Raw genomic sequence first — 10,334 nt, forward strand, 5'->3', positions numbered from 1 at the left:
GGCGAAGGCTGGGAGGCCTGAGAATACCCAGACACGTCCGGAAGGGAGGAAATAGGGGGTCTCCCAGGGTCTGCCCTGCAGCTTTGCACCAGGCAGGGGCTCAGGACATGCACAGAAAGATACTCATATCTTGCCTTGCACACAGGTTATTTTAAAAAGAAAACCAGAAACCCAGCAGGTGTTCGCCATGACACAGTCTCAGTCACCTTAGGAAGATGCAGCTAGAAAGAGCCAAAAGCTCACCCTGCCTGCACAGACAGGGAAACTGAAGCCACAAGAGGGGAAGTGAGACCCCTAGAACCCAGGCCCCTCACCCTTCCCCAGCAGGTTTGGAAATAGCCAGCCTTCAGGGACAGGGGACTGAGAAACTCTAAACAGACCCAAGTCTGCCTGGAGGTCACTCTCTGATTAGGGGAGGTGAGTGGCTGCAAGCTGTCTGTCACTTCCAGCCGGCCACGTGGTTTTCTGCAGCTTGTGAGCTAAGAATGGTGGTTACATTTTTAAGTGGTTGGAAAATGTTTTGTGATGCATAAAAACTGTGTGAAACTCAAGGTTCCGTTTCCATAAAGTTTTCTTGGGACGCAGCCACACTCATTGGTGTACACACATCGCCTCTGGCTGCTTTCACGTTGCAGCAGCAGAGTTGAATAGTTTCATCACCTGCAAAGCCTCACAACACAAACGTTTAACATTTCCTGAGCCTGTGGTCAATGCCAGGCCCTGTGGTAGGTGCTCTGCATGTATCAGCTCATATAATCCTTGAAGCTGCCTTTAGAAACGAGGAGACTGAAGCTCAGAGGGAGAATGTGCCTTGCTCAAGGTCACACAGAGTAATGGCAGAGCCAGGACTCAAGTCCAGGCAGACGGAATAAAGCTCTTGATCTTAACCCCTAGCCTGGGATGGTGTGGGCTGAACGGTGAGCTCTGGTACATCAGCAAGTACTATATGTAAGGAAAAAGGAGTAGCTTAGTGGCAGGTAAGCTATTTCTTCTGTGTGTGTGACAGGGTGTTGCTCTGTGGCCCAATCTGGAGTGCAGGGGCGTGATCATAGCTCACTGCAGCCTCAAACTCCTGGTCTCAAGCAAGCCATCCTCCTGCCTCAGCCTCCCCAATAGCTGTTACGGGCGCGCACCGCCACACCCAGCTCACCTATTTCAAGGTGAGACTTGAGCAGCGAAATTTCCTTCTCAGAGGAGCAAATATTGCTAAGAGAAATTTGGTGTATGTCGTCTGTGTGAAGACCGTAAAACCACACTTCACCACACCTAACATCTGTGAGAGTCAAAGATTCAAAGTGAACACATTTATGCTTCTAGGACGAAGCCCAGAAAAAAATACTCAAGATGTCTTCCAAGATTGAAGCAATGATATCTGAGGTAAGAGAAATACTGGGAAAAAACACAGACTCCCATACTACAGAAACCTGTCCCTTGATGGAATGTGATGCAGGCATGCAAGTCATATTTATATTGAATGCTTATAAAGCGCTCAAGACCTGTTAGGCAGAAAAGAGAGGGTACAGAAGTATATAAGCAGCATAATTCAAGTGTGCTGGGGTGCTGAGAGGACAGACTGAAAGAAATGCTCACAGTGCCTATCTCTGGGTGGCATAATTATGAATGGCCCTTTCCTTTTAAATATGTTTTCTTTTCTGTATTTGTATATAGAAAAATGTATATAATGATGTCTATTTCACATTTTGGTTTTGGTTTTTTTTTTTTTTTTTTTTTTTTTTTTTGAGACAGAGTCTCGCTCTATCTCCCAGGCTGAGTGCAGTGGCGCGATCTCGGCTCACTGCAACCTCTGCCTCCTGGGTTCAAGTGATTCTCCTGCCTCAGCCTCCCTAGTAGCTGAGATTGCAGGCACTCACTACCATGCCCCACTAATGTTTGTATTTTTAGTAGAGACAGGGTTTTGCCATGTTGGCCAGGCTATTCTCAAGCTCCTGGCCTCAAGTGATCCACCCGCCTCTGCCTGCCAAAGTGCTGGGATTATAGGCATGAGCCACCATGCCTGGTCTACTAATTTGTTTAATTGTCACAACTGCCTCATGAGGTAGTTTGCTGTTAGTATCCCCATTTTGTAGATTAAAAAAAAAAAAAGTTCCAGAGAGCTTAAGTAACTCGCCTAAGGTCACAGAGCTGGTTAGTGGCTAAGCCAGAGTCTGAACCTAGGGTGTCCTATGAAAGAGCCTGCATTCAATCACAATAAATATTGGTTCAATATATAAATGATTCCAGCTCCTCCTTGCAGAACTTGCCTGCTGTGATTGGTCTAAGAGGACCCAATGCTCCCCACCTCCTCTCAATGTGAGCTATTTGGGGTGTAGAGCAGGAATTGCAATCAGCAAAGACAGTAGGTGTTGGGTTCCTCTCTCCACTGGAGCCCACTAGTGGGCTAGCCTGGGAAGCAAGGGCTGTTTATGGGTCTTCTGGGAAAAACGTGCTCCTGGTTGTAACTAACTGCCTGCTACTGTTGGAACAGCCCCATGTTAAAGCAAAAACATGGCTCACTGGGCTCCTACTTGGAGCTCTCTTACAAGTGGATACTGAGCAACTAGAGATTTGGTATTCAAACAAACAATCTATAACCTCCTTATACTTAAATGATCATCTGTGCACTAAATTCAGTCTTCCTTCCATTCGCTGATGGATGAAAATGCCTGCAACCTCATGGTGGCCCCCAGTCCCAAGAGGCACCACCACAGCCTGCACAGCTGCATGTATGCAGTGGCCTATTGAATTGCGTTTTGCTTCTTTGCTGTTTCGGGGTGGGGGACCGTTCCCACCAGTGACAAGTACAGCTGTAATAAAGCCTCACACTCCAGAGACAAAGAGAGGAAGTCTTGGGTGCCAAAAGCCAGCGCAACTTAACTTCGGCCTGGTATTTACCAAGCTTAGGTTGGTCAACAGTACAGTCATTAAAGAAAATGAAAAATTAAACATTTGTGGAATCCCGGAAATATGTGGCTAGGCAAGGACTGTAACTGACAGGCCAGGTATGGCCTGAGATTTTATAATCTATGTGTAACTTGCCAGGAACTGTTATCCCTCCCTGACAAGGTGCTGGCTTCCTATGAGAACCTCCGCTTCCCTAAAAATGGGGAAAAAAGGGGTGGCGTCGCTCATAGAATCCCACCTCCCTTCCCAGTGGTCATGATCCCTCTGAGGAAGCTGAGGCTCCCTGGTGGCGCAGGAGGGCACAGGCAGACTGGAGCCTAGCCAGACTGCAAAGCTCGTTCCTTCCTCCGAGGAAAGCAAGAGTCTTGCTGGTTGTGCCACTTGTTTCTCAGTGCAGTGGTCTTTTCAGTTTACTCACAATGGGACCTTTTGTTTGAATGAAAGCAACGGTCTCATGAAATAGAATAAGAACAGAGCTCCTTGCAAGCAAGGCCCAGAAGGGAGGGGAAGTCACGCCCAACTGCCTGCCCTCCCCCGCTCTCCTGCTGCGAGGCGGGCTCCCGGGGCTACAGCTTGCTGATTTGAATCATCCAAAGGGGAAATGGTCCACTGTGGGCCTGGTCCAGCCAGGATTCAATTCCCTTTCTCAAATGGGAACAGAGCTCTGGGGAGCTTACTTTCGGCCCCAGATTTTGGTTGCCAATCTGGGTGGCACTAGGAACCAGTTTCTGGGCTGGAGACTGCAGCATGAAGCCATTTCTCGAGTGGAAGAAAACAGGGGCTCCCCAGCTCACTGGGTCTGCTTGGACTGGGGGTGGCCAGTGCTGCTTGTCCCAGGCTTGGAAGGCCAGAGGACAAACAAATGTTAGAAATGTACTCCAGACTCTGTGATTCTTCCCCAGAGGGTAGCGGCTGGAGGAATCCATGCCTCTGGCAGACATCCTCAATTACCTGGCCTCAAAGACCCCTGGTAAGGGGTCTTTAGGGGAGAAACCTTGGTGTTGTTTGAGAAGGCCAGGGGCCTGGCAATAGGAGTCCTGGGATATTTCCTGGAATTTAAGATCAGAAATAAAGCTGGACCTTAGGCATGGACTTGGGGAGCTACAGGGACCCAGAAGCCCTCTTCATCACTGTGTACCTGCTCTTCCTGTGTGGTGCCTGGCTTCCCCAACTCCCAGGCCCCCATAAAGGAAAACCCAGATCTGATGCCCCTGATGGTGGCTCCAAGGGGCTCATGGGTCACCTGGAGTTGACTGTGGTCTGGGACAGTCTTATTCGGTGAGAAAAGCACTGCTGGGCAGATAATGCAATATGTATTCCCATCCCAGATAATGTCTATATTTTCAACTATTCAGTAAGTACTGATTGACACATCATGCCAGATTCTGGGGATCCTGGTGAAGGAAACCAGTGCCTGTCCTCATGCGGCTTATATTCAATTCAGGGAAGACAGTCAAAACTCCAATGAGATGATAGATCAGCTATCAGTGGCACTAGGATGCTACGGGCACTATTTACGTATGGGGGTCAGATGAAATGCTGGGAAGGGCAGACACTGGAGGTGGGGAAAGGATGGGCACTCCCGAGAGAACAGCACATGCGAAGCTCAGAAGTAGGAGGCCTCCTGAACACAAGAGAACATCAGGAGAGGATGAGGGGCGGCAGGGCAGGCAACACAGGGCCTCCTAAGCTAGTGGTGAGGATTTAGTTTTTATTCTGAGTGGGATGGGAAACCACGGAGGGTTTGAAGCCTTAGATACAGGGGTCAACGAGCTTTTTCTTAAAGGGCTACACAGTAAATACTTTAGGCTTTGTGGCCATACAATCTCTGTTGCAGCTACTCAACTCTTCAAGTATAGAGCAAAAGCAGCCACAGACAAGGCATGGTGTGTTCCAATAAGCTTTACTGATGGACACTGAAATTTGAATTTCGTATCATTTTTTACTTGTCAGTAAATCTTGTTTTTCCCCCAACCATTTAAAAATATAAAAACCATTCTAACCATTCTTAGCTCGTGGGCTACAAAGAAGCTTCCGGCAGGTTGGAGTTAGCCCATGGGCCTTAGCATGCCTTCCCCCGCCTTAATACCTGAAAAGGTGACTATGGCTGCAGCTCTGAGAACAGATTCAAATGGCTGGGGGAAGCTGGGTTAGGAAGCTGTGATTGTTAACCTTGTCAACTTGATTGGGCAACGGGGTGCCCAAATATCTGGTGACACGTTACCCTGGGTGTGTCTGTGAGGGTTTTCTGGATGAAATGAACATTTGAATCTGTGGGTTGAGTAGAGCAGGTTGCTCGCTCTGGTGTGGATGGGCGGATCCATTTCGTTGAGGGCCTGAATAGAACAAAAAGGCTAAGAAATTCCTCGCGGGTGCGGTGGCTCACGCCTGTAATTCCAGCACTTTGGGAGGCCAAGGTGGGCAGATCACCTGAGGTCAGGAGTTTAAGACCAGCCTGGCCAACATGGGGAAATCCTGTCTCTACTAAAAATACAAAAATTCGCCAGGCGTGGTGGCGCATGCCTGTAGTCCCAGCTACTTGGGAGGCTGAGGCAGGAGAACTGCTTAACCCAGGGGGCAGAGGCTGCAGTGAGCCAAGATCATGCCACTGCACTCCCGCCTGGGAGACAGAGTGAGACCCCATCTCAAAAAAAAAGAAAAAAAGAAAAAGAAAAAGAATTACTCCTGCCTGACTGCCTTCAAGCTGGGACCTCAGTTTTTAGTTGCTTTCTGATCTGAACTGAAAAACTCAGCTCTCCTGGGTCTCTCTGGTTTGTTGACTGCAGATCTTGGAGCTTAGCAGCCTCCATAATCATGTGAGTCAATTCCTTATAATACATCCCGATCTCTCCTCTTCCCTCATGCAGACAGACCCTATTGGTTCTCTTCTGGAGAATGCTAATACAGAGGCTCTGTCCACGCAGAAGTGATGGGAGCACAGGCTAGGGGAGTCACCGTGGAGGTGTGAGAAGTAGCTGGGATATGGACGCACTGTGAAACAAGAGCCTGGGTGTGGGATACGACAGAAGAGACAGGAGTCAAGGAGGCTCAGAGGTAGAAGAGCATGAACTTCCTCCTGTAGACAAAAGGGATACTCACTTGTATCTCCTTCAGAGACTTTGACAGAAAACATCACTCTAGAAGCAAAACAGGGAACAGGTGGCTGGAGGCAGAGAAACCAGTTACAAGGCTGTTCAGACACTAGACTGGTATCTACATGGGGAGGCACCTGACAGGTGGCCAGATCCCCAGATGGAATCTCCACCTTGTGGCTTATGAGGCATTCTGGGCCACTGCCTCTTGAAGACACTGCTTAGGGCGATAAGAACTCATTTTACATTTGGGGAGCTGTAGGTGGGGATGGTGATAAGCAGCCCAGGATTTTGTTCACCAAGAGGTATTATTCCAACTTCCACAACCCAAATAGCATCTCCGCACAGAAATGAAGCTGCAACAGCTCCCTGTCATGGAGGGGGCACTTCCTAGTTCTCAGACCTCATCACTAGAGCCCCCAAGCTTGGATGTTGTTGCTGAACCCCCTCAGGGCACTGAGCATCAGCCTGAGTACCTCTCCTGACTGGACCAGGGGTCACTTGCTGCACTACAGTTCTCTCCAGCCCCGTGACACTCTCACTGTAAATACAAATTCTCACCCAGTGAATGCCAAGACGAATCCAACCCTACCTAGTGGGGGAGAGGAGATTAGGAAATGGGCGATGAGAGGTACATGGCTTCTGGGAAGGGAGCCCTGCTGCTGGGGGCCTGAGAGGCACCCAGTGGAGAGGAGCCTGGACAACCTTGGCAACCAGCCCCCTGACCGCGTTCCACAGCATTTCGGGGGCCCAGGCACCGTGTGTGTGACCCCTTTCCACTGTAACTAGGCCCGCTCCCTGCTCTTCCCCTCGAAGACACAGATGACTGTTCCTCTCTGGCAGCCCAAAGCTTTCTCTGCCCCCACAGCTGCCTGCGGGCCTTTGTCTGAGCCACTTCTCCCCAGTTCTGTTCCAAACCCACCAGAAAGTCCTTCCCTAAAAGTCCACTTACTCTTTGAGATCAGTGTGAGGAAGCTACTCAAAGAACAAAACTAAGCACCCAGTGGTGAGTGCCCAAGCTCAAGTGTACAGATTTTTTCTGACAGCAGAAGAGACCTGTTTACTTGTCTTCCAAGTTGAGTCCTGAGGTGGAATAACTTCCTCCTCTGACTTCTGCCCTCAGGCTTCCTAGGCAATGGCCCCGACATTGCTTTCTAGCCCCTCACCATGAAGCCTGTCAGGGACCCGTGTGCCTCACCCTCTATCTGCCACTCACTAAACTCAGGATCCTAAAATCTGCCCTCTTACCCATTTTCGTTCACATGAATTAAACTCCAACTACAATGAATTTGAAGGATCCCATCTGCCTCTCTAAACTCACCTTCCTCCACAGTTTAGCCAATCCAACCAACTCAGCAGCCACCTTATCCTCAAGGATCTTGGATGTGCAGTAATTCCCATCTCCTACCCAGCCCTCCTGACACTCGCCACAGGGGAACTTTCACCCGGCACAACACGGACAGCGTCGCCTAGTGAACACACCCCCACCCCACGCCCCAAAGTTCGAAGTTGAGAATAAGCCATTTGCTGGTGGACTTGGTTCCCACAGGAGGGATGAGGATGGCTGCCATCTGCACATCAGCTGCCTGGGACTTAACATTTCACACGTCACGTTTCAAACAGAGGCAGCAGCTGCAGCTGAGATGAAGCATATCCAAGTATACTTAGCCCTTACTATATTGGAAGAAAACATATTTCCCAGTTCCGATGACCTTCATTTTCTGCCGTATTAAAGTCTTACATAATTTAATTTTTATATAGCCAATCTGTCTTTTCTTTTGTGATGTATTGCATTGCTTTAGGGCTTACATTTTTTTTCTCTTGTCTGAAGTATAGATTAAAAGGGACTTACTTTCTTCTAAATAGAAAAAGATAGGTTTTAACTGTGGACTCCCATTAAGAATGTATATTGGTGTCCCTGCTGCCCCCACAGCTAACCAAATGTTGCTGCACCATTTCAAACATCTCCACTGATTTATGCTTATCTTAATAATTATTAACTTATCACTAATATATTAATTTTAATAATGCCTTTCTGGGAATAAATATATTTATAGAAATGTATAAATTCAGAAAAATAGGATTAAATAGAAATTACACACAACTTTACTTCCCTATAGCAATAACAACATTTCTGGTATTTATTCCACACATAAGTATACATTGTATATGCATATATCCTTTAAAAAGTTTGTCACAAACCATCTGTTCTGGGGTGGTCTTACATATCTGTATTAGGAGACCTACACTTCTCACTAGAAGTTCTGGTCCTGAATGTTCTTATGAGGTCCAATGGACTTCACTTTCTTCCCCATCTTACTTCTAAATGGATAAGCCAACTAACATCATTTACTGTAGAGTGACTCCATGGGGTAGAAAGCTGATGAGAATTACTTTGTAAACACACTTTTACTTTTTCTGCTGACATCAGCAACACAGTCCACTGTAGGGCACTTGGAATACACAGAAAAAACTTGGTAATGACATCCAGCACCCAGAAATAATATACTTTCATCCTTCAACCTAGGTAGGTATATATTTTAAACCCAAGTTGGAATTGACTCTATTTTACTATTTTTTTTTAATCTTTCCTATTCAATACTCTTTTTTTTTTGGAGATGGAGTCTTGCTCTGTTGCCCAGGCTCGAGTGCAGTGGCACGATCTGGGCTCAGTGCAAGCTCTGCCTCCTGGGTTCACGCCATTCTCCTGCCTCAGCCTCCCGAGTAGCTGGGAGTACAGGTGCCCGTCACCACGCCCGGCTAATTTTTTTGTATTTTTAGTAGAGACAGGGTTTCACTGTGTTAGCCAGGATGGCCTCGATCTCCTGACCTCGTGATCCGCCTGCCTCGGCCTCCCAAAGTGCTGGGATTACAGGCTTGAGCCACAGCATCTGGCCTCAATACTCTTTTTAAATGACCTTAAATAATGAAACAGTATTATAACATATGAATATGACAAGTAACTTACTGACCCCCTTCTGCAGAGTTGATTTTACTCTTCTAATTCCTGAATATACTTCCCACTAGTTCCCTGGGACAAAATTTCCAAAGGTGGGAACCCTGGGTCTTAAGAAAACATTTAAGGCTTTTGATACACTTGCCAGACTGCCCTCTGGAAAGGCTGTCCACCCCGCACATACCCCCTTCTCGCAGGAAAGAACTGCCACCCCTACATTCTTTGGCAAGGGACTTCTTTTTAGTGAACAAAAGAGCACAAAGGGCACTGTCCAGCCTGGACATCAAGGGTTGCCCGTCTGAAGCAGGAAAGGTGTGCCCTTGACAGTGACTTATGTCCGTGACCCACCGCCAGCACTGGGATACTTTAATGTGCCAGCAGAAAGAGAAGGGGCCACTTAGAGTTAACAGATTCTTAAGAGCCAACAAAGAGTTTTTCTGGATGTAGAATACCAAGTAGAGCAAGGGAAGTGACCTTAAAAAAAAAAAATGGAAGTTCCCCCCAGACGAGGTCTGGCTGGCTGTCTGGGGCCAGCATGCTGACCTTCAGGTCTTCTGGCAAAGAATCAAGGTGGCCCGAGTGAGAAAACAAGTTAGTCATAAACAGACTACCACGCGTCTCCCGGCTGACTGCGGGCACCTCGGGTCTACAGAGAGCCCTGCCAGCTTCTACTTCCTGCAGCCACGGGTGGACTAAGAACATGGCTGCCATTCTTCTCACAGACTAAAGCAACTTTAAGATAAGGCCTTTGAGGAAGGGGAGCTTTATGCTGACTATTCATCATATTCACAAACATTCAGAAAAAGCAAACAGTGGGAAATTCTTTGCTACAATCACTGAAATGTCACGAGACAATGTCATAGTTCAAAAGGGAAGCCCTGCAATTCAACTCACCCTAGAAGCCTGCTGGAATAAAAGTCACAGCTGAGCCAAGAGAATATTGCTTCTACTGAAGAAAAACTGCTTTCAAAGGCTCTGTCAGGAAATCAACTCATAGTATAATAGAACAGTGGCAGCCATGCAGCGAGGGTTCTTTGTGTGGCCACACAGGTATTCCTCTCATCTGAACTACATGGAATTATCATCCTCTTCGCAAGAAAAGGGACTCACAGGGATTAGGAACCCCATCCCAGGACACACCGCTGGCAAAGGTCTGAGGCAGGATCCAAAGGCCCAGGTCTGTTGGAAGCCAAAACACAGTGCTTAACTGGCTTGGAGACCTCACTTGCACTTGAGCTGAGCCACCCGCACGCGCTTCCCCTGTACTCACCCCCAGCGAGGAGTATGCCTCCATGCTCATCCACCAAAGTCAGAGAAGCTATGTCAGGCAGAGAGGTGGGGGCTGCCTCACAGACAGCCAAGGTGTGAAATAAACACAAACACCA

Source organism: Papio anubis, chromosome 9 (assembly GCF_008728515.1).
Source record: "Papio anubis isolate 15944 chromosome 9, Panubis1.0, whole genome shotgun sequence".
NCBI lineage: Eukaryota > Metazoa > Chordata > Mammalia > Primates > Cercopithecidae > Papio > Papio anubis.